This window comes from Brienomyrus brachyistius, chromosome 9 (genome assembly GCF_023856365.1).
Source record: "Brienomyrus brachyistius isolate T26 chromosome 9, BBRACH_0.4, whole genome shotgun sequence".
Classification (NCBI taxonomy): domain Eukaryota; kingdom Metazoa; phylum Chordata; class Actinopteri; order Osteoglossiformes; family Mormyridae; genus Brienomyrus; species Brienomyrus brachyistius.
In genome coordinates, this window is record NC_064541.1 from 3,093,734 (window position 1) to 3,117,471 (window position 23,738).

Genomic DNA, 23,738 nt, shown 5'->3' on the forward strand with positions numbered 1-23,738 from the left:
ACTAACATCAATGACAGACAACGGGTTAGTACAAATCAGGAACTTAAATACATGGAACAAGGCAGCAGGAAACAAGACACGACTGGGCACGATCAGGAAATCACACGTGGGTAATTAGGGGGCGTGGCACACACGAGGAGCGGACGGGCCGGGCGTCACATACAGTATGGTGCTTCCATTTTATTTAGAAGATGTCATAAAAAAACTTGAGGGACAGGGGCTGTGCTCAAAGCCCCCACGTTGTTTATAAAGCCCCACTACAGGACTAAATTCACCAAATTCTTGCAAAAAAAATTGTTTCCCATTGTTATATAAAAGAAATATTTGGATACATCCTTTTAGTGGGTCAAGACTTCTGAGACTGAATAGTAACGGATAAAAAAAGAAAATAGAATTTAAAAGGATGATAATTATTCCACGCACCTCCACCCATTCACGCAGAGAATGAGTAAATAATTCAAATCAAAAATAACTATGAGGTTTTAAATAGTTTGGCTTTCGTTATTATACAAAGTGGTGTAGTCTTGCTTGTTCTTCACTGAAATTACAGCTGATGGGTTAACCCCTCTTTAACCGCTCAAAAAATACATTGTACATTTTTAGAACATGAAATAATGAATTAATGTTTTGAAAGATTTGCATTTAAACTGTCTTAGCATGTGAACAAATTTCTAACTGATCGAGAGAAGTTTGGGACTTCAGGAAGGTTGATGTAAAATCTGAGTCCGGTTTCCATCCTCCTTGTCCTGTCCTGCCTTGGCTGTGTTATATTTCCCTCAGTTGTTGAAAATCATTGGTAAACGCTTAATGTGTCAACCACTCACTCCTGTCTCTGCCCTGTGCCTCATCATCAGTGTATAAATTAGGGATGTGCACGAGTACTCGATTAATCGATTACTCAAACCCATCAGCGACGACAGAGCATGAAAATGACGATCGATTGGCTCTAAAAATGCATTTTTTAAAATTAAACTACTTTCATTCTTTCTGATTGGTTATGCTGGTATTTGGGCGGTAGAGACAAGACCGGAGAACAGAGCGAAAATGGCTTCTAAAGTGCGCAGCGATGTCTGGCAACACTTTGAAAAACTTGGCGAAAAAACAGTTAAGTGTAAGATGTGCAGCGCCACACTCGTCTACAACTCCACAACAAGCTCGATGCGTTATCATCTTGCACATAAACACAAAAAGGCAGATGATACCGATGCCACTACCAGCAGTCAGACGAGCATAAGAGATTTCACCATCAGACAGAAATGCGACAAAGGCAGGGCAGAGAAGATGACGCAGTTGATAGCAGAAATGACAGCAGAAGACTTGCTGCCTATTAGTTTTGTTGAAGGTGAAGGTTTTAAACGTTTAAATGAATTACGTTGAGCCCCACTATACTGTCCCATCGCGCAAAACGGTCACTGCAAAGATTGATGCATTGAGATTGAAAAAGTTATGGCATATGTGCACAACAACGCTGCTAACATGGTTCTGGCAAATCAAAGTCTTTGGGAATCAGTGCCCTGTTTCGCACACACCCTGCAGCTTGCAATCAATAAGGGCTTCAATGTTGCTACTCAGGCATCCTCATGACTCGACTGAAGTATTCCAATTGTATGGGTTTATTTTAAGGTTGGACTAGCACAAAGCAATGACTGTGAGTGAGATCTTCTGTCTACAGCAACCATCCATTCCTGTCCATTGAGGCTGAAGGTTTAGAAAAGTAACCAGAACTTAATTGTAGAGTAGACATACCATAAAGGAGATGGAACTTTTAATTCAGAAATGAACATTTAAGAAGCAGTAGCAGAAATAAAGATATAGAATTGCTCTCACTATGGCCAGTAAAACTGTGGGCAGTTACAAGAGACAAATCTAGCACATGGGTTACATTTAGATGGATGGGATTGCTCCCACTGAGGCATATAACCCTGCCCTAGCGGATCTGAACCAGAGTGAATTTCAACAGCTTGCCAGCTTTGATGTCCTGTATGATTTGCCAGTCCACTCAACATAAAACACACCCTTCCTAGTTCTTACCCCCAGCTAGGGTTATAGTCAGCAGTGCAGAGTTGGTTGGGGATCACTGTCTTTGGCTGTTCAGTGCTGTCACTTTGACTTCACATGTCTTATGTGTTTTTGGAGTGCTGGTTCTCAGGGATTCCTAATGCCTGTGTTCCCTCCCACCTCTCCCACCTGGTTTAGCTGCTGTAGTTAATTAGAGCTGCCAGGGCCTCCTTATCTCCCTACCGCACTACAAATTACCTTATATAATTTATACTTTTTGTCACACAGATGTATTAATGCTCTGTTCAATTCTCTGTCCTGGAGCTCTAGATGGCGGGCAAATTCCTACCTGCCCACCAGAGGTGTGTAATTCAGGTCTAGAGAGTCTCGACTTTTACTCTCTGGACCTGAACTACCTATGTCTGCTGCCCACCCAGCCCAGCTACACATCTGCCATCCTCCCATGGTTGCTGCTGGACCACACCACCACTCCATCCCGCTGAAGGAAGCAGCTTCTTCACCTGCCTCTCCTGACATCAGCTGGACCTTCCACATTTATACCTGGATTATACACCATTTTACTTTATAAACTGGGACTTTGTTATTCTGGATTTCCTTAGCTTATAAAAGATTTTACAACTTGAAGCAATGCTAAATCAAATGGCATCTGACCCACCCATCAACACTATATTGCCAAAAGTATTGAGACACCCCTCCAAATAATTGAATTCAGGTTTTCCAATCACTTCCATAGCTGTATGACTGTAAAAGCAAGCACCTAGGCATGCAGACTACTTCTACAAACATTTGCGAAAGAATGGGTCACTCTCAGTAGCTCAGTGAATTCAGGCATGGTACCATGATAGGATGCCACCTGTGCAATAAATCCATTCATGAAATTTCCTCACTACTAAATATTCTATGGTGAACTGTCGCCAATTGTCTGCTACAACAGCTATAGACCTCCAAGCTTCATGTGGTCTTCAGATTAGCTGAAGAACAGTGCGTAGAGAGCTTCATGGAATGGGTTTCCATGGCTGAACAACTGCAACCAAGCCTTATTTCACCAAGTGCAATGCAAAGCATCGGATGTAGTGGAGTAAAGCATGCTGTCACTGGACTCGTGAGCAATGGAGACTTGTTCTCTGGAGTGATGAATCATGCTTCTCTGTCTGGCCATCTGATGGACTAGTCTGGGTTTGGCGGTCGCCAGGAGAATGGTACTTACTGCATTGTGCCAAGTGATAATTTGATGGAGGGGGGATTATGGTGTGGGGTTGTTTTTCAGGGATTGGGTTTAGCCCCTTAGTTCTAGTGAAAGGAAATCTTAATGCAGCAACATCCAAAGCCATTTTGGACAATTTCATGATCCCAACTTTGTGGGAACAGTTTGGGTATGGCCCCTTCCTATTCCAACATGACTGCACACCAATGCACAAAGCAAGGTCCTTAAGTACATGGATGATTGAGTCTAATGTGGAGGAACTTGACTGGCCTGCACAGACCCCTGACCTCAACCCGACAGAACACCTTTGGGATAAATTAGAGCGGAGACTGTGAGCCAAGCCTTCTCATCCAACATCAGTGACTGACCTCACAAATACTCTCCTAGAAGAATAGTCAAAACTTCACACAGACACACTCCTAAACCTCGTGGACAGCCTTCCAAGAAGATTTTAAGCTTTTATAGCTGTAAAGGGTGGGACAACTCCATATTAAACCTATGTATTAAGAATGGGATGTCATTAAAGTTCATGTGTGTGTAAAGACAGGTGTCCCAATACTTTTGGCAATATAGTGTATATTATGCTAATTTATACTACGGGACCGTTGAATGCTTTAATCTGATTGGCTGACGAACGTTCGTGTGCAATTATTTTCAGATAACCGCACGGCAAACGTAGTTCCAGGTAGCTCTCTTGACCGCATTACAGTTCCATATCACTTCGCATAGTTAACTGTAATAACGGAAATTAGCATACAGTACCTATACAGCACACAGGACTAACAAAAACAACAACATGACAGACGATTTTCCGAAAGTAAATTTTAATATTTACAGTGAATACGAAACTTTCAACAACTGGGCTGCAGCAGTATTAGTTAGCCTAGTGTACCAACTTAAAGGCTACACATGACATTTCTCACTAGCGAGGTAATAACAGCACTGCATCTTAAAGCAGACTTACAGTTTAGAGACGGTGCTTCAGAACACTGTTGAGGGACACACAGAGGTAGCCTAATTCATACAAGCTCTCTCTCTGTTTCTCTTTCTCTGTCTCTCTCGCTCTCTTTCTAATAACTTCATTATTAACTGCATTAGTCTGCTATCAACGGCTCAAGCCTCCATTGCCAGCTTTAAAATGACGTTTAAAAATGACGCTTCGCATCGTGGCCGCATTACCACCTCGGGTGTGCATTATTTTCTAATAATTCATCGGCCCGTCGTCAATTATTCCTTACATAGAGACCCCCTGGACCATACACTACAGTTCTGACTGAATTTGGAGAACTTCATACTCATTTATTGGCTTAGACGATATAATATTTGGACATTTCAATATACAAGTGGACATAGAGTCTGATGCTTTCAGCAAAGATTTCCTGTCCCTCCGGGTCTCTGTCGGATGTTATCAGCTTGTAACAGGACCAACACATGTGCACAACCATACACAAGAGTATCACCCACAGAGTTTATGTTTACCATGTATCTGCATGTCAATCAAATAAGTCCTTCTCTGATGTTTTTCTAATTACCTTTGTGATTCAACCACCCTCTTTGTGGCGGAAAAGAATATTATGACACGGTACCTAAATGATAGAAATCCACTACAATTTATTAATTATTATTCATACAATAAGTAATGTGAACTTCATGTCCAGCAAGGGTGTCAACAAAGTCACACATTACTTCAATAGAATGGTTAGTCAGGTTTAGGATGAGGTAGCACCTTTGAAAAACGAAGTTGTCAAAACCTCCAGATATTCTCCATGGTTTAATGAGCATACACACTCATCCATTTTCCAAACCGCTTATCCTACTGGGTCGTGGGGGGTCCGGAGCCTATCCTGGAAGTAATGGGCACGAGGCAGGGAACAACCCAGGATGGGGGGCCAGTCTATTGCAGGGCACACTCACACACACATGCACACCTACGGTAAATTTAACAACTCCAATTAACCTCAGCATGTTTTTTGGACTGTGGGGGGAAACCGGAGTACCCAGAGGAAACCCCACGATGACAGGGGAAGAACATGCAAACTCCACACACATGTGAAGGCGGAGACTTGAACCTGGGTTGCAGAGGTGTGAGGCAACAGTGCTAACCACTGCACCACCATGCCGCCCCCCATACACACTCATTAACGATAAAATTACAACATTACACTTCAAACATGTTCAAATGGCTCACCAATAGCTCTGATGCAAACAACATGCACACACATTTAATGCTTTTGAACAAATCAGTGAGCAGGAGTTAACAATTCTTAAAGAATCCCTGGCAAGTTCTGGCAAGACCTATAATAATATAATAAACTCCCATAATAAATATGTCTCTACCCTCAGGTGATGTCCCTGACCTATTTAAAGTAGCAGTAATCAGATGACTACTGAGGAAACCGAGGTTGGATCCATAGGAGCTCAGCATTTACAGACCTGTTTCTAATGTACCATTCTTGTCCAAAGTTTTGGAGAAGATCTCTGCTGAACTTCAGGCATACTTGGAGGCACACAACATACTGGATAGATTCCAGTCAGGCTTCCGCCCAGGACACAGCACTAAAGCTGCCTTAACTAAAGTCGTAAATGATATAACAATGCTGATAACATGACTGTGCTAATGCTTTTGGACTTTAGCGCAGCCTTTGACACAATAGACCATTTTACTCTTTTATAAAGACAAATTTGATGTTCAGTTGTGTGGAATAGTATTCATGTGATTTAAAACCTATTTGACAAATCAATATCAGTATGTTCAAGTGCCAAATCATTGTACTCCATTGTCTAAGCAGTGCTGGGCAAGTTACTCAGGAATTGTAATAAGTTACTTTTTACTTATTAGTTCTTTAAAAAGCAATAATACTAGATAACGTATTACTTCTGACATAAAAGGTTAATTAAAATTATACAAAACATTGCCAAAAGAACAGTTCTGAGGGTTTTATAACTGGAAGTTACACAAACAAACTGTATATGCACACACACACATATATGTGAAGACACAATATGAATGTGGTGTTATTTTGTATTTTGTGCTATATAAAAAATAGTAAACAGTCATTTTCAAAGACATATGGAAAACACACATATATATGTATACAAGGTTTTTGTTGTTAAGCCGAAGAGCACGCGTTACCAGCTGTATGTGCCTTTCGGTCGGCGGCACTTTTTTCAACCAGCTTCACTTTGCCGCTATGCTGCCGTATCAAATGTTTTAGTAAATTAGATGTTGTGTTTTACGCTGTTGAAAGCGTTTTGCTGCTGCCACAAAGTTTACAATGCTATTTTCATCTTTACCTGACACAAAGTCAAAATAATGACTATACTTCCAGCTGCTGAAAGTACACCTCTCGCCCTCTCGATCATCTATGATTTATTTAGCTTTTTGGTTAGTGGTGAGCATAATCTAGTCTGATCTGTCGTGCGTTTACGTCATCATACGTCAGGGCAGGAGCTTTGCACAGAGCTTCCTTTAGTTTTTGGAATGCCATCAACGGAAGTTTATTCATCTCAACCTGATCTTTGAAGTCTTTCCTGCCTTCCAGTAGATTATTGAGGAGTTGTATTTCAGTGTATGAGTTCACCTATGTCTGAATCATCCTTAGCTCTTTTGCAGTTTTAATTGCATGTGGTTCCCTGGTGCTCCACCCACGCCCGAGGCTTGCCTCCCTGCCGCTTCACACGCACCCCCCAGTTTCCATGGTTCCTGCTCCAGTTCCCCTGGTTCCTGCTCCAGTTTCCATGGTTCCGGCTCCAGTCCTCGTGGTTCTGGCTCCAGTCCCTATAGTTCCAGCTTCAGTTGCTTCCGGCCAGCTGTCACCTGCAGTCTCCCCTACGGTGACTCATCGGGCATCTACAGTCCCGCCTGCGATGACTAGTCGGTCAGCTGCAGACCCTGCACCTTCACCGGCTGTGACTTCGCCTACGCCTGCAGTGGCTTCAACTCCCTCCTTGTTTCCTTCGGTGTCCCCTTCGCCTCCCTCCTCGCCCGCTCCGACGGTCCCTACTTTCCTCCTCGTTCCCTCTGGTGTTACCTCCGCCTCCTGCCTCACGGTCGCTAAGGATCCCTCCGGCTCCAGTCTCGCAGTCGCCGGTAGTCCCTGCAGCTCCTGCCTTCCGTCTGCCAGGGTTCCCTCTGGCTCCCTGGTTTCCCCGCCCTTTGTCTCCCTGACCTTTGGTTCAGTTCCCCGTTTACCTGGCCCCTCTGTGTTTCCGCCTGGCCCCTTCCCCTCTTCTGTCGGTGTTCTCCCTGCCGGTTTTGTGCCATCTGGTGTTCCTTCGTTGCCCCATCCCTGGTGTCTTTGAGTCTTGTGTGTCCATCCTTGGTGTCCCAGTTCGTCTCTGCCCTGTGTCAGCTGGTGTCGTGGTTGCTGTTCTTCCTGTCTATTGTGCCTTTCTTTCTTTCGGTTCGTTGATGAGTTTTACTTTTGTTTTCCCAGGTGCTGTGGTCCTGTCCTGCCCTGTGTCCTGTCTTGTCCTCGGTCTGGTCCGTCTGCCAAATGCTGTAAATGTAAATGTCTGGTCCCTTTAGGTGCGCCCAGAGTGCGTGTCTTTGGTGGGGGGGGGTTGTGTCACATCCTGATCGTTCTGATCCTCTTGTGTGCCACACACCCTCATTCACCTCGTGTAGAATGCACGTGTCTTCAGCCATTCCTAGTTGTGTAAATTGTGATTATGTATTTAAGTCCTTGTCTGTGTGTTTTCGTTAGTCCGGTCATTGACATCATTTTATGCTGAGTAGTGTTTCTGTCCCAAATAAACCCTGAGTTCACCCAATTTCCCTGGACTCCTGCTCCTGCTTCCCTGCTCTGTAACCCCCACCTTTGTGACACTTTGGTGAAGAAACAAACTATTTGAAGAGCGAAGTAATAATACTAATCGATCAATACCCCCAAAGATTACAATATAAATTGTAATTGAGATGAACCAAAAAAGTCATTGCTGGAAACACATCCGACATGCTAGCTTTGAAACGACATCCAAGTGTGTATGAATGGACCAGGGCAGGTCATTAAGCACACACTACCGTGGACTGACATATTGTACACATTGTACTCAAACACTCATACTGTAATAGTATGGTTGTCTCCTTTTATTTGTTGTTCTTATTTCTCTTATATATTACTTTAACTTATGCTGCTAAACAGAGAACTGCTAAACAGTTTTTTACTGTGTCTGTAATAGAGAGATAGATGGATCTTTATTACTATCTATCTATAAGGGTGTTTAGCACTACAGATATGCGGAATGTGAGTACAGGAGTGGCAGAACAATTTGACAATCCTCTGAGATTGTGGCAGGGACTTAACACAATCACAGACTTCAGAGGGAAAATCAGCACACCACAGACCATGGCCTCTCTGTGTGAGGATTGTTGTAGCCAGTCTCCGCCGAGTCCATTGATGAGGAAAGAGACGCACACGTGAGGCGAAGGGTGGTTGTAAGTCAGCGCTTTATTCTTTGCACGGATCGCGATCCGGGAGCCACGCTCGCATTCACATACAGTACATACCCGAGGAATCTCAAACTCTGCTGTCTGTGTCTGGCTTATATAACCAACCTGGAGTGTCTGCTGGTCTTGATATTTTCCATGCGCGTGACGGATAACTCTATTTTGACATCTATTTTGTTAGTACCCATACCCCCCCCATTTTGTCTTCTCTTTTGCGGCTTTAGCAACCCCTTCCCTTGTTAAGCCCAGTAGGGCAAACGTTGGCTTAATGTCTCAGCAACCTTGCAAAACACACCATCTGTTTCCCTGTGTCACAACCACCTTAGAGTGAGGCCCCCTGCCCTGCCTACCTGCAAGTCGGTTCCTGTTTTCAGTGTTACAAAGTTTAGCACAAAGTTTAGCCCCTCAATTTCCCCCTTTTGATCTCTACTCAGAGATCACCCCCAGTTATACTGATTCGTGGAAAATTGCTGTATCCCCCTTTTGATATCCACAAGGAGATCACCCTTCTTGGAGGGGACGCTCCAGACCAGCCGATGGTCCCCATCCTCCCCTTCACTATCCGAGGTCGCTAGGAGGGGCATCATCGGCATGTACGTGTGGGCGTCCCTCTTCTCTATTGTGGACGTGATTAACCGAATTGTGAGAGCACGCAGGCAAGAAATGCAGCAACCACCGCAGGTAACTAGTATAGCAGAAAACGTAGCAATCGATAATAATAGCAAAGCCATCAAGGCTTTCCACTACCCAAACATGGAGGTCATCCAGTCATCCCAGAGGTTCTCTATCCCGGAGTGTTCGTGCATGGTTTTGGAGAGAGTGCGGAGGCCCTCTAATGCCTTAGTGACAGACCCATCGGGGGCAGTGTTATTGGGGATGAAAGTGCAGCAGACGCCCCCAAACATGACACGCGAAAGGTCCCCGTGTACTGTCGTGGTTTTTTCTCCTTCCCCGCCAAATCAGAAGTCAGAGGGCCGCTTTTCTAGTATCCAGAATTCATTCTTTATTGCAACAATGAAGTTACAACCAAGACCGGACACGTAAAGTGTGTCCAGTACTGTTTTACACCAATTTTTATATAAGTTCTTATCATTTATCAATATCTTGTCACTTATGCATCATCATTCCTTCAGCCATTCACAATCATTGTTTTTTCCCTTAATCCACACCCCTAGGTGATAAGTTTGTCAGTCATTTCTTTTACCGTTTGGTCCCTCGGCTGAACATAATGGTGGCGCGATCAGCTCTACTTGGTTTTTTAAAAATGCTCAGCCGTGAACTTCTGATGAACTCAAGCAAATCCCTTCCTTCAGTAGTAACCCTGGCAGTTTCAGCCTGTTGCACATTGTCTAACTAGAAGGTTGATAATATATTTGTGCTTTAACATAGTGATAAAATATATGTTAATAAAAGTGAATATTCATAGATTCAGGACTAACATAAAGTAGCTAAAAGAAACTCAGAATAACAAAAGGTGCAAATACATACTCAGTTGATTACATTATAATGTTTACATTGTAATGATTACATCATGGATATTTGGCATACTTCTTAATAATATCATAATACTTATATTCTATGTTATATAGTGCTAAATAATATTCCATAGTACTTGGCCACCTGGTCCCATCCTGAGCAAATAGATGATCCCCCTCTCAGACCTTTCTGACATCTCTCATTGAATCCTGGGGTATCACACAGCCAGATGTCATACCCCCTGTATGAAGCGTTTTGACCCCCGCAATCGATCACGTCGCAAAGATCTAAAAGGAAAGTGGTGCTCATTCCTTGCATGTATTGTAATAGCAGCCCTCCCCATCTTTCCTCACACCTGGTACCTCCCCTTGTCCTTGCTTGGGTAGTGGAATGCAGCAAAAGCATCAACACGCTAATCATATTACACATTCCACATATAACTTGTTTTCCCCCCACAGTCCCCCTTTTCATCTTGATTTTCTTTATCCTGGTCCTGATGTTCTGCGTCAGATTAGGTGTCTCTGGTCTTCCTTGCCAGACAGGGGTAGACTACCCTGCTGGTTGCCTCAGGTCAGGGGATTATTCTGCCCTGCTGCTGGGACCTGAGTTGCTGCCGGTTCAGCAGAACCGGGTTGTTCTGCGCTGTTGGTGAGGCCGTCCTTGATCTCGGTGAGGGATCTGCTGCGCTCTGCCACCGCTGCACACTGGCTCCAATGGAACCATGTGTCTCCTTTGCCTTTCAATCATACTGCATAGGAGGTCCTCTTGGTGACTTGGAAGGGACCAGTCCACCTGGGCTCTGACCACTTCCTCTTCATGATCTTCAGGAGGACTCACTCTGCTGTATGGGGCTTGGCCTGCCGGCCTTCTGGTTTCGCCTCCTGGACCTGCTTGGAGAAATCTGCAATGAGAACTTGAAATCCATCATAATATGCTTTGACATTCCCTCCCCCTTTGTGTTCTGGTTCCCACGTTAGTTCTCTGTGATGCCCAGGAAACCGTCTTCCCGTATGCAGCTCAAAGGGGGTGAACCCTGTACCTCAATTTATGGAGCACCTGATTGACATCAGGGCTAGAGGTAATGCATCAACCCAATTCAATTTAGTCTGTGCACAGATTTTTGCCAATTTTTGTTTGACTGTCTGGTTCAGGCGCTCTACCTTCCCCTGGGACTGTGGGTGGTACACTGTCCCGAAAGTGTGTCTTAGCCCCAACGCCTTCTGTACTTTCTGCAGGTCCTCGTTCTTGAAATGGGACCCATTGTCTGACCTCACCCTCTTGGGAAACCCATGCCTGGGTATATATATTGATTGATTAGGAACTTAACCACAGAGGCCCCATCCTCTCTCTTCGTGGGCCATGCCTTTGGCCATCCCGAGAACGCATCCACACACATCACCACATAGCGCATTCCCCGCACCGGGGTAACCATGTCTGTGAGGTCTACAACTATTTCCTCTCTGGTCCTGCAGTATGCCGGACACTGACCCTTCTACGGTTTTACCATGGGCGTCGGGTTGTGCAGCATACAGATCTCACAGCTCTTTACAAACTCCTGCACCAATTCTTTCAAAAACGGATGCCACCAGCCTCTTAGGTTATTGAGTATTTGCCTCACCCCTACATGGCTCATGCCGTAAGCCTCCTCCAGGACCTGTTGCCTGATTCCCATAGGGAAGGCTGGCTTCCTCTCCTTGTTGCACCACAGTCCCTCTGTCTGGATGCCCTCTCTCCTCTGGGGAGGCTTGATTCTGCATTTTGCGGACCCTACTCAAGGTTAGCCTGCCCTCTCCTTTCAGTTCCTCTTCCACCGTAACCATCTGTCTGCTTACCACATGTCCTGCAGCTCGTTTCGCTTCCTCATCAGCTGCTTGATTTCCTTGAGTTACCACCGTTCCTGCCCCCTCATGTCTATTTCTGCCTTGTGCTTAATTGGTTTGTTTCCTGCCATTAAAAATCCAGCTCTCAGACATTGGCTGAGTTCCACATGCACTGCCCCTACAGCATATGCTGAGTCCAAACAGATGGCGACTTCTTTTCCTTCTGCTAGCTTCAAGGCTTCGATGACCGCCCTGACTTCCGCTCTTTGGGCCGACTGGGCCCCCTCGAGTCTCTCCGCTTTCAGAGTTTTGAATCCTTCCTTTGCTACCACTGCAAACCCTGCTTGCAACCCTCTACTGTCTGTCCTAAAACAACATCTGTCTGTGAACCACTCCTCTGTTCCTTATATTTTTTCGGCTGCGAGGTCCCCTCTGAGGTCCTCTTTCCTGACCCTATCCTCGCATTCATGTGGTTCTCCTCCCTCCATCCGGTCAGCCATGTTGATGCCCTCATAGGCGTAATTCAGATTGGGTGCCTCTAGAATTTTTCTGAGCCTCTGTTGTCTTAGAGATGTCATCGTGAACGTTTGTGAGTTCACATATGCCACCACACTATACGAGGTCAGGATGTGTAGGGCATGACCCGTTTCTGTACGGCCTTCGCCACCCCTGCCACATATCTGGTGCATGGCAGATGTCGTTTTTCTGTGGTATCGAGTTTGGTACTAATATACATTAGTACCTTTCTCTCTCCCCCTTTTTTCTGAAACAGAATGGCGCTCACCACGTCATCTGTTTCAGAAACATCTAGATGGAACGGAAGAGAATAATCGAGTAACGCAAGATCCACTACCTGGGCCAACCCTGTTTGAGGGTAATGAAAGCCTCCTCTGCAGGTTGATCCCATGTAAGAGTGGCGCTGAGGCTCCGCAGGCCATGTGGCCGTATCAGGGCTCTCAGGGGTTGTGTGAGACCCTACCTGAATGTAGGTCCGACTGTAGCCTGTAAGGCCTAGGAAGGAGAGCATGTCCTTCACGGTCACAGGCTTAGGGTGACTGAAGATGGCTGAGTGATGGGCTTGGGAGAGACTCGTCCCCTTCCCAGATAGGACTCTCCCCAGGAAGGACACGACCGTCCTGGCCACCTGCAACTTATCCTTACTGACCTTGAACCCTAGTATGAACTGCAGGAAGGAGAATAAGAGACTTGAGGAATCTGGGTTGGGACCCAGTCCTTGGCCGAAGTGGCTCTCTTTACCATTGGCCCAAGTCTGTGGCCTGATGCTTAGGCCAAACTTGCATCATGTACCAGGGCAGTTGTTTGGGGGCCAGCTGGATGGCGAAGGCCATACCCTCGGGTCCCACATAGATATTTTGGGATGCAACTTGCCATTTGTGGCCTTCCAGTTGCGTAGAGAATAGATCCCTGTACCATTCCGTGGAATCCCGGTCATAGAATAGAGTGACATGTGGGCGGGTGTAGGAACAAAGGGTTCAAGGAGGGCTATCCAGGGATGCCACGCGGAGTACACCGCGAGAATACCTGCTGGGCTAGGCTGTAGAAGGCCCCAGTAGATATCAGCCACCGGGTGTTGTGAAACAGGTTGCACCAGCCACAGGCCCAAGCCGCCCATCGTTCTACCACATGGTAGGCGAGTCCCTTCGGGGAGTGTGACAACCAGTCCATCAGCACTGCACAATATTGATGCTCCCAGCTTAACCTGCATGTCCCGTCCCAGGAGGTTCACAAGAACTGAGGCGGAGACCACGAACGGGTGGAGAAAGGTCTGTCCCCCCAACCTCACCCTAACAGGCTTAGTCACTGGCAGTCTCTGTTCCTCCCTGGAGAACCCAACACGGTCACTGTGGTGGTAGAAAAGTGTTGTTGGTTTGGCACCACATTCATTGTTGAATATGTGGCCCCCGTATCCACGAAGAATGGCAATTCCTTATCCATGACCATTAGGGACAGCATGGGGTCTGCCTCCCCAGCGTCCCGGGCCACCCGTGGGCACCATCACTGGGAGGGGTCTCCCCACTCCCAGTCCGATCCAGTGATGGTGGGGTACTGTCCTCCTCTGGGAGCAGCTTGTGGATTGGGTGCTGTCACCTGTCTGGCCAGGACCCCTCCCCGGCCCTGTTCCCCCATAGGGGCTCCGGCTGGGCAATTCCTTGCCCCAGTAACCAGCAACTCCACACCTGAAACAGGCCCCTGATGGTGGTCCCCTTTGTGTCATACCCCGACCCCATCCCTAGTTCCCGGTTCCCCGGCCTTGGCCCCCACGGCCTCTTCCCTACGGCAGTAGACCCTAACCCTGATTAGCATAATTGGGAGGTCCGCCCCATGGGCCGAACGGGGTCTGTGGCGCTCCCTCCTGTGGTGCCCCTGCCACCATTTGTCTCCACTGCCACTTCTTTTTGTTATCATTCACTTTTTGTCCCGCGTCTCCCACCTGCAGTTTCAAAACTTCATCCCGTTGAACCCCGGCCCACCCCGCCCCGGGTGACACCCAGTTCTCCTAGTACAATGTCTCCAAACTTTCCCCGCTGCATTAGACCTGCCTTTTCCTTCTGCCGTTTTGCTTAATCCCTCTGAGCAGTGTGTTCCTTCTCTTCTCAATGATTGTCTATCTTCTGCTTTATACCCGGCGCACCGTACCACTAGACTCATTCGCTCCCCAGCGTCAGTAGTATCCTTCTCTCTACATTTCCCTTTTGCCGTTTTCTCCACTGCCACCTTTACTACTTCCATTTTTCTTACTGAGGGGCTTCCATCGCGCATTTTCCGGTGGGCCCCAACCCCCATCATCTAACTCCCTATCAAATTCGTGATCCATTTCACCCCTTTACTGATTTCTGCTTCTCCTTGTCGAAGAGATCTTCTGCTTCCGGAGACTTCCGGAGATTTACCCATCCGCACCTGGCACACCATGTGATGTTAGTGTCCTATTAACATACACCACCACGACATATACCCCGTCTCGGGACTCCAACCCGGTGCTTTGAGGATTTTAACCTCGGGACTCCAACCCGGTTCTTTGAGGACTCTTTACCTCGAGACTCCAACCCGTTTTAGAGAGGAGGAACCTTACTCCTCTAGCCAAACTAGCATTCGGGGGTCCTGAATTCCCCGGGACTCTAATCCAGCTTCTCTATTGGCTGTCAGCAAATAGTGGAGTTGCCACACCAAGGACAATATAGGGGTCCCAGACCCTTCGTCAATAGGTTCTAGTTACACTTTCCCTTTAGAGCTATACATACAACAAACCCGTGCCTCTTTACTTTGCCGACGGATCCCGGGACACTTCCAGCCACTTGATTTAACAATCGCCAATATGCAGATTTCAATAAAACAGGCTCTGCCTACCTTATTGTTGGGCTCCCATGGCTGTCCGAGTCCTCAAGACCTCGTCTCAGAATCCAATCAGGTCAACCTCCTCCTTATCCCAGACGAGCTCCTAAATTGTTGCAGCCTGTCTCAGCCGAGTCCATTGATGAGGAAAGAGACGCACATGTGAGGCGAAGGGTGGTTGTAAGTCAGCGCTTTATTCTTTGCACAGATCGCGATCCGGGAGCCACGCTCGCATGCACATACAGTACATACCCGAGGAATCTCAAACTCTGTTGTCTGTGTCTGGCTTATATAACCTGTCTGGAGTGTCTGCTGGTCTTGATATTTTTCCACTCGCGTGACAAACAACTCTATTTTGACATCTGCTTTCGTTAGTACCCACACCCCCCCCTTTTTGTCTTCTCTTTTGTGGCTTTAGCAACCCCTTCCCTTGTTAAGCCCAGTAGGGAAAGCGTTGGCTTAATGTCTCAGCAACCTTGCAAAACACACCATCTGTTTCCCTGTGTCACAACCACCTTAGAGTGAGGCCCCCTGCCCTGCCTGCCTGCAAGTCGGTTCCTGTTTTCAGTGTTACAAAGTTTAGCACAAACTTTAGCCCTCAGGATCTAAACATATCTACACTATTTTATTTGAACAGTGAACACCATGAGATCAAAAAGTGTATGCATCGAGGATGGCGTCAATATGCACACTGTGTCTGAAGAGGATGTGCGGAAGTGCCTCAGACAGGTGAACGCATGCAAAGCCACTGGTCTTGATGGAATCCCCAGCCGTGTCCTTAAATCATGCGCAGCTTAGCTAGCTGGAGTGTTCATGAACATCTTCAACCTCTCCCTCTACCTGTCTGTAGTCCCAGCCTGCTTCAAAATGGCCACCATCGTCCCTGTACCCAAATCCTCCACTGTCTCATCACTGAATGACTGGAGAACGGTAGCTTTGACCCTCACTGGACCCTCTACAATATGCACAACAGGTCCACTGATGACATCATAGTCCTGACACTACACTCTGCTCTCTCACACCCAGAGAAGAGAGCTACGTATGTGAGAATGCTGTTTGTAGATTACAGCTCAGCATTCAATACCATTGTTCCCTTGAAGCTGGATAGGAAACTGCAGGATTTAGGATTGAGCAGCTCTCTCTGCAGCTGGATCCTCAACTTCCTGTCAGACAGGCACCAGGTGGTCAGACTGGGCAGCATCACCTCATCCTCCGTCACAATGAACACTGGTGCTCCACAGGGGTGTGTACAGAGCCCTCTCCTGTACTCACTCTACACTTATGACTGCACGACCACTAGCAGTTCCAACATTGAGAAGTTGCAGATGACATAACAGTGGTGGGTCTTATCACCAATGGGAATGAGATGGTATATACGGAGTAAGTCAGTGCTCTGACACACTGGTGCCAGGAGAACCATCTCACCCTCAATGTCACAAAGACCAAAGAGCTGATAGTGGACTTCTGAAGGTGCAAAGGTACACATACCCCCTTCACCATCAACGGCACTGCTGTGGAGAGAGTGAGCAGCTTCCGTTTCCTAGGTGTGTATTTAGCAGTCACATGGTCAGTTCACACGGCCAAAACAGTGAAGAAGGCGCAACAGCACCTCTTCTTTCTCAGGAGACTGAAGAGATTCGGCATGAGCCCCGCATCCTCAGGACCTTCTACCGCTGTGCCATTGAGAGTATCCTCACTGGATGTATCACTGCCTGGTACGACAATAGCACCGCCTACAACCGCAAAGCTCTGCAGAGAGTGGTACAGTGTTCCGGAAGTATAGTTGGAGGTGAGCTTCCCTCCTTCCAGGATACCTACAGGAACCGGTGTCTGAGGAATGCCGTATATATATATATATATATATATATATGATATTGATGTTGGTGATCACGTTCCCATTAAGCAGCATCCCTATCATGTCAACCCCCAGAAAAGAGCTTTGTTGTCTCAAGAGACCACTTACCTGGTAGAGACTGGTCTCGCTACTCCTAGCAATAGTCCCTGGTGTTCCCCGTGCTTGTTTGTTCCCAAACTGGATGGCACATTCCAGTTCTGCATGGATTATCGGAGAGTTAATGCTGTGACTCATCCAGATGCTAACCCACTGCCTCGTATGGAAGACTGTGTTGACCGTATCGGCTCTGTGAAATACATGACCAAGTTAGACCTATTGAAGGGCTATTGGCAGGTTCCGGTAACCCCCCGTGCTTCAGAGATCTCCGCATTCGCTACCCCTGACACCTTCCTCCAATATACGGTTATGCCCTTTGGGTTACGTAATGCCCCAGCCACCTTCCAGCAGCTGATGCATAAAGTACTAGGTGAGGTCCAGAATTGTGAGGCTTATCTGGAAAATGTGGTGATCTATTCGGATTCATAGAAACAGCGTATATTAACACTTAACCAAGTTTTCGTTCAGTTACAAGATGCTTTGTTGGTCCTTAACTTGGAAAAATGTGAATTCGGACAGGGCACGGTCAGCTATCTAGGGAAATTGGTGGGTCGAGGTGAGGTTAAGCCCCTGGACATAAAAGTCCAGGCTATCTGCGAAAGCTGAAGCATTTCCTTGGGATGGCCAATGTTTCTGCAGAAATTTCTCAGATGTTGTGATGCCTCTTACCCACTTGCTTCATAAGGGAGTGTTGTTTGTATGGTCCCCAGCCTGTCAGAGTGCCTTTGATTCAGCTATGTTACTCAGTAGCTCCCCCGTCCTAGCTGCTCCGGATTTCACCAAACCGTTTAAGCTGGAAGTGGATGCCAGTGGATTGGGTGCTGGTGCTGTCTTCCTACAGGAAGACAGGCACGTGTCTGCTACTTCTCTAAGAAGTTTTTAAAACACCAGTTAGCATACATTGAGATTGAGAAGGAAGCCCTAGCCCTTCTTTTAGCCTTGGAACACTTCGAAGTGTATGTAGGGGATTGTGCTCGTCCGGTGGTCGTACATACCGACCATAACCCTTTGGTTTTCATTGCCCAAATGTGTAACACTAACCAGCATTTAATGTGTTGGGTCCAGCCATTTAACCTGGAGATTAAACATAAGAAAGGTGTCAATAACCTTGTGGCAGGCGCCCTCTCCAGAACTCGACACCCTCGTTTCTGTTTGTTGTTGGATTTCTGTTCCTTTGTTTCTGAATGCCCTTGATTGTATTGCTCGTGTTTGTGATTGTGAACACCTGCCTGGGTTCACTCTTGTGTAGGGGGGTGTTACATGCTGTAAGTGTTTGCAGGAGGTCCAGGCAAATTCTCCTGACTTCTCACCCTCGTCACAATTCACCGGTCACTCCCTTTGGCTCCGCATCCCGGACCTGGCCACGCCCCCTGTCTTCAGTATCACTTTCGAGTCCTGCCAAGAATAAACGGTGGCTAGACCACCTCGGGAGCTCTTGCTCATTGCTTTTGATTATTGGTTTGCTCTATTGTGGTTAGATTATTCGAGTATGACAGTTTTTGTTTCTTGGTTTCTGATTTTCGCCTTGCCCTTTCTCTGTACCTTCGCCCCGGCTCTGATTGTTTCTTTGGTCTTGACGGGTGATTTATTGTTGGTTTGGTTAGGGAGATAGGACTTCGTATTGTCATTGTTGTTTATGTTCTTTTCACGTAGGTTTAGCTTAGATTGGGGAATCGTTCGGTAGCTGTGTTTTGTTTATTGTTTTGGCCCGTGTTACTCCCGAAGTCTGTTGCATCTATTGTTGTGAAAGTATGCAGCTTGAGCTCCTGCCGACTCTCTCTCTGTCAGACAGTTATTTGTGCTTTACACAGATAATGGTTAAAGCAGCAACTTGCTCATGCAAAATTTTCCACTCTTGGTCAACATTAGTTTTTGTGATGACATCATTCCAACACCAAATGTGACTCGACACAAGCGTCCACTGCAACCTTTTGGTGGCATTTTATGAATATGAAATATGTCTTGCATACACCAATTTCCAAAAAAGCTTTGCATACATGCGTCCCATGATTCCATGGCAGTGTTATCCGGTGAAAACCAGTTCCAGACCTTTCCGCCATGTTGCGATTCTCTGAAGCATCGTGGAGTGGGTGTGCTCAGATGGTTAAATTAATCAAGTTCTGGATAAATGCAAGTCCTTGCCTGGTTCATCAAATCATACACTGCATGAAATTCATGTACCTCCAGCTGATTCATTGCTTCTGAATCTAAATGTCTAATCTAAGTAAATCTAAGTAAGGTCTATATCTTTCCCTATGTTTCAGAACTAGTATTGATTCATAAAGCATAAAAGGCAAATTATAATTTGGAGTGCCCAATGAGAGACCGTACAAAAGTATGAATTTCAAGTCATTAAAAACCTCTTCAGCGTCCTCAGTCCACATCAAATCATCCATAAAATTTAGCCCATTAGTTGAGCGCTCTCTGTAAAATCTTAGATCCAGGGTCTACAATAATCCACACTTTCCATAACTGGTAGCACCTCCTGTTTTGTTTGGGTGGTTTTGGAATTTGTTTAATAGCTTCAGTTTTTTTTGGATCTACGTTTTTTCCCTCAGATGTCGGAATGTGTCCCAAATAGGTAACTCCCTGTTTTACGAGTTGGAACAGGTATATAAAAAACAAGTTTGTGAGATCAATGTCAGAAAACCATTTCATGGCAGGAGAGGCAGAAGAAATGATAGTAGCAGGATTAGGAACAATATGAGTATGTGTGTGTATACTCAAATCCAAATCCTGCAGAAAATGCCACAGCCCACTTGCCTATTTAAATATACTTGATATACCTTTCTCACCATTCTTGGACAGTTGATAATGTCTCTTATTAGGTCTGAAGGTACTTTTTTGGCACAACATGCAGGGTTTGGGCCGTAATTCCAGAGTCAATTTTTGATATGGCCCACAAGTAGACCTGCACATCTGCCAGGAAGTTGTCCTCATCTGTGGTGGGGTTAGCTGTCGGTGTCACAGGGGCTGAGAGAGGATGGATGTTATGCTGGACAGAAAGGCAAATGAACACAGGACTGTCACTGACCTCTGGTGTAGGTAAAAAACAGGAACCATCTACCTAAGGCATCTTGTTGGAAACATTCTATAACATCAGCATTCAAGGACACTTCATTTTCCAATCCGTAGAGTCGCATAGGCCAAGAAACACACATGGGTCAGAACCCAACATGCAGGAAACTGAGAAGCAGACAGTTACAATGCTGCAGTTACAATACTGCACAATCACATCTTCCAATCCATCATTCAGGAATTCAGGATAAGTTGGGCACTGAACCAGACAGTACGGGTTTTCCTAGGAACCAAGCTTCTCACTATTTTCTGTGGAGCCTTACAGCACCCAATCCTCAACTTTAAAATTTGCTTTTCCCATTTTTTACCTTTTTTTCCCTATCTCAGAAATTCTCAACACGCACCAACAAGAAATATTCTGCATAACATTGAAAACCAGCACAAAAGATTGCCGATCCTCAGGGCTACTCAACTAGCACCTCCACACCTGGCCCCTATGCATTTGCCATGGCTCTGCTGGGCCCCTCTACATCAGCTATGCCTCCGCCTGGCCCCTCTACATCAAGCCCTGCCAGTCTCTCTGGGCTGCACTCTCCCCTTGGGTCCCCAAATCCTGTCAGTCTGGGAACTCAACCAACCCCATCAATCCTGCTACCTCACCATGGTGCCCCCTCACACCTGCCAGTGCAGAAACATTCACTGCTCCTCACATCTAAGGGTGAGAAAATATATATTTTGAAGGGCATCAGGGAGGAATTGGCAGCCCTGAGAAAACAAACAGAAAGACACCATGAAGAGGTGATGTCCTACCAGAGGGTGGAATTGACCTCACTGGTCCACCAGGTCAGAGGGCCCAGTGCCATGATGTATCTCCCAAATTTGACAGTAAGTTCATATTACTATTTATTAGTATAATACATTGTGCTGGTTGCCTAAAGAATACTTCTATTTCCTTTTAACAGACCCTGAATGATTATCTGTGTCGTGATCTCCATCCCTTCACTTCATTCTTTTTATTCTTTCTTTAATTTTGAACAATAAGCCTGGATAGTCCTGGAAGTCCAACCCCTCGTCCTTGTTGTGGGAGGTGACGCAGTATGGCCAACGAGGCTCTGGTGAAGCAGTGTTACGTGGTGTACCAAGTGATGAATACATTTGTACATCTGTATGCATTACAGCAACAGCATGCAAGAATTTACCACAATTTGAAGCATTTCTGTTTTTTACGCCTCAGGCAGCTCCTCAGAGGTGCTGGGAGATGATATTGGTCTCAGCAAGGCATCCATCAGCAGAGCTGGAGCAGCTGTCATCCAGGTGCTGTTACAGCTTGTTGAAAGGATGACCTTTCCAGTCACAGTGGAGGAGATCACCAAAGCAAACCAAGGCTTCCACACCATTGCTGGCTCCTAGGAGACAGAGGTTACCCTCTGCATCCTTACCTACTAACCCCCTCAGGGGCAGATGAGAGATTTAATAGCGCTCCCACCAGCACGTACGCTGTCGTGGCCATAGGGGTGTGGAAGCAACGTTTCCAGTTTCTGAGGAAGTCTGCCAAGGGGACTGCAACTGTACCCTTAAAAATGCTGTACAGTGGCGGTAGTTACTGCACTGCTGCGCAACATGGTATTACAGCAAACATCCAGCTGCTAAGGTGTTGGAAGAGGAATCTAAACAAGGCCATGTTGGAATACATCCTGCAGGCCTAGCAGTATGACTGCGGTTGTGGGAAAATATATTTGGCCCGTAATGCCCCTTCTTTCTTCCCCCTCCCCACACCTTTCTCCTCCACTGGCCCTTTTCTTTTTTCCCTCCCCATTAGTTTTTGCCATTAAGTTCCCTGTTGTGGGATTTACTCCCCCCCCCCATGTTTTATTTTATTAATTTCATTTTATTTTTAATTTTTATATTTTTTTATTTTATTTTTTAATATATGTGCTGAAGTCTACCACATAGCAAAATGAACAGTGACTGCACAACATCCTCTCCATCGCCACACACAGTAACTGTATATGCTAATACGGGGTGGTCAATCTTGTCCACAACGGGCCAGTGTGCATGTTTTTGGGATACCCTTTTGGGCAGCTATTCAAACCCAGATGTAAGGACTTTTCAGCCAATCAGTCCTCTAATTAGTAATCTAAGTAGGAAGTTGCAGCAAAAAGTGGTATACCCAGCAGGCCTTTTTGAATAAGATTGGCCACCCCTGCGCTAATACAATACAGTGCACAGTGTGAGAACATATTCTGCCTATTACTCACTACTTACTTTTTGCCGATTTGATTGATTTAACTTACAATCAAACCATACTTATGACAAGAGACCCACAAACAAAGTATTAAAATCATTCGCATGGAGACTAGATTCCAAGCTGGTTTCAAAGATAGTAACTGGAGCCAGTCCAGACATTGTTTTTTATTGGTATCGGCTACCAAAGCCATTTAAAATCCATTTAATGTCCCACATCTGCCTCATTTACAACAGCTGCACAGATCATAAGCTTTTCTCTCACGCTACAGTAAGCTTGAGATATATAACTTGAAATTATGAACTGTGTCAGCTGTGTGGAAATTCTTTATGTTGGAAACTCAAAGTAGCCCAAAAACTTGCAAGAGTCAGCTTTCAAGAGGATGTAGTACAGTTAGAAGACTTCTGTATGTGCATGTATGGTTGAAAATTTATTAAAAGAAAAAAGTAAAAACGATCAGGACTTGGAATCAAAGCACATATAAATATTGAATGGATTGCATTGAATCAAATCCATTTACCCAAAATGGGGACTGGGACATCATATTAATTATCACTAATATGTATTTTTAATTACAGATACTCTTGCTTCAACTCCCATTCTACTCATTCCAGTTTGAAATATAGTCTCAATCACAATAGTAAAGTACAAATGAATGAGATACCAGCACTCCAGCAGAACCCCAGAGGTGTGGTAGCTAGATATATGTATTAAGGCCAAAGTTTAAGATTAGTCCCGTATGACATTTCCCCCAGTCATTCCTTTCACTGAAATTATTTTTTGTACAGTTTTAGATGGTGGATGGAGACAGATAGAGATGCTTATATCAATCCAGATAGAGAGAGTACGGCTTCCAACACATGAATAGTTACATTCTGCTTTTTCTCTGACACCATGCTTGCAACAGAACCTTGATGCTTTCATTCTGAATTTTTGGACATACCTAATTTCAGCATGCAGCTGTAATTCGAATATATGATCAAATTTGTCAGCCCTCAACATTGACGGAAATTTGTATAAATTGCAGGCAGCCAACTGCGATTAAGATGCTGTAGTCATTGATTTCTGATGCACCAACAATATGGCACTACAAAGGGGCGGGACACAGCCACAACACATGCAATTTCCTTAAACAAGTTTGTTTTGATCATATCAAAACATAAACTTCAGCCTTTTAAAATAACAATTAAAAACTATTTACAATA

At 45.6% G+C, this 23,738-nt stretch overlaps 1 long non-coding RNA gene across 1 annotated transcript; it reads right to left on the bottom strand.

The window, feature by feature from the left end:
* Nucleotides 1-9,650: 9,650 nt before the first annotated feature.
* LOC125748365 (uncharacterized) lies at nt 9,651-15,695 on the bottom strand. The gene is made up of 2 exons (XR_007399521.1): nt 15,335-15,695; nt 9,651-11,035 (listed from the first exon to the last, which is right to left on the bottom strand). It is a non-coding gene; the product is annotated as an uncharacterized LOC125748365 (long non-coding RNA).
* Nucleotides 15,696-23,738: the final 8,043 nt, after the last annotated feature.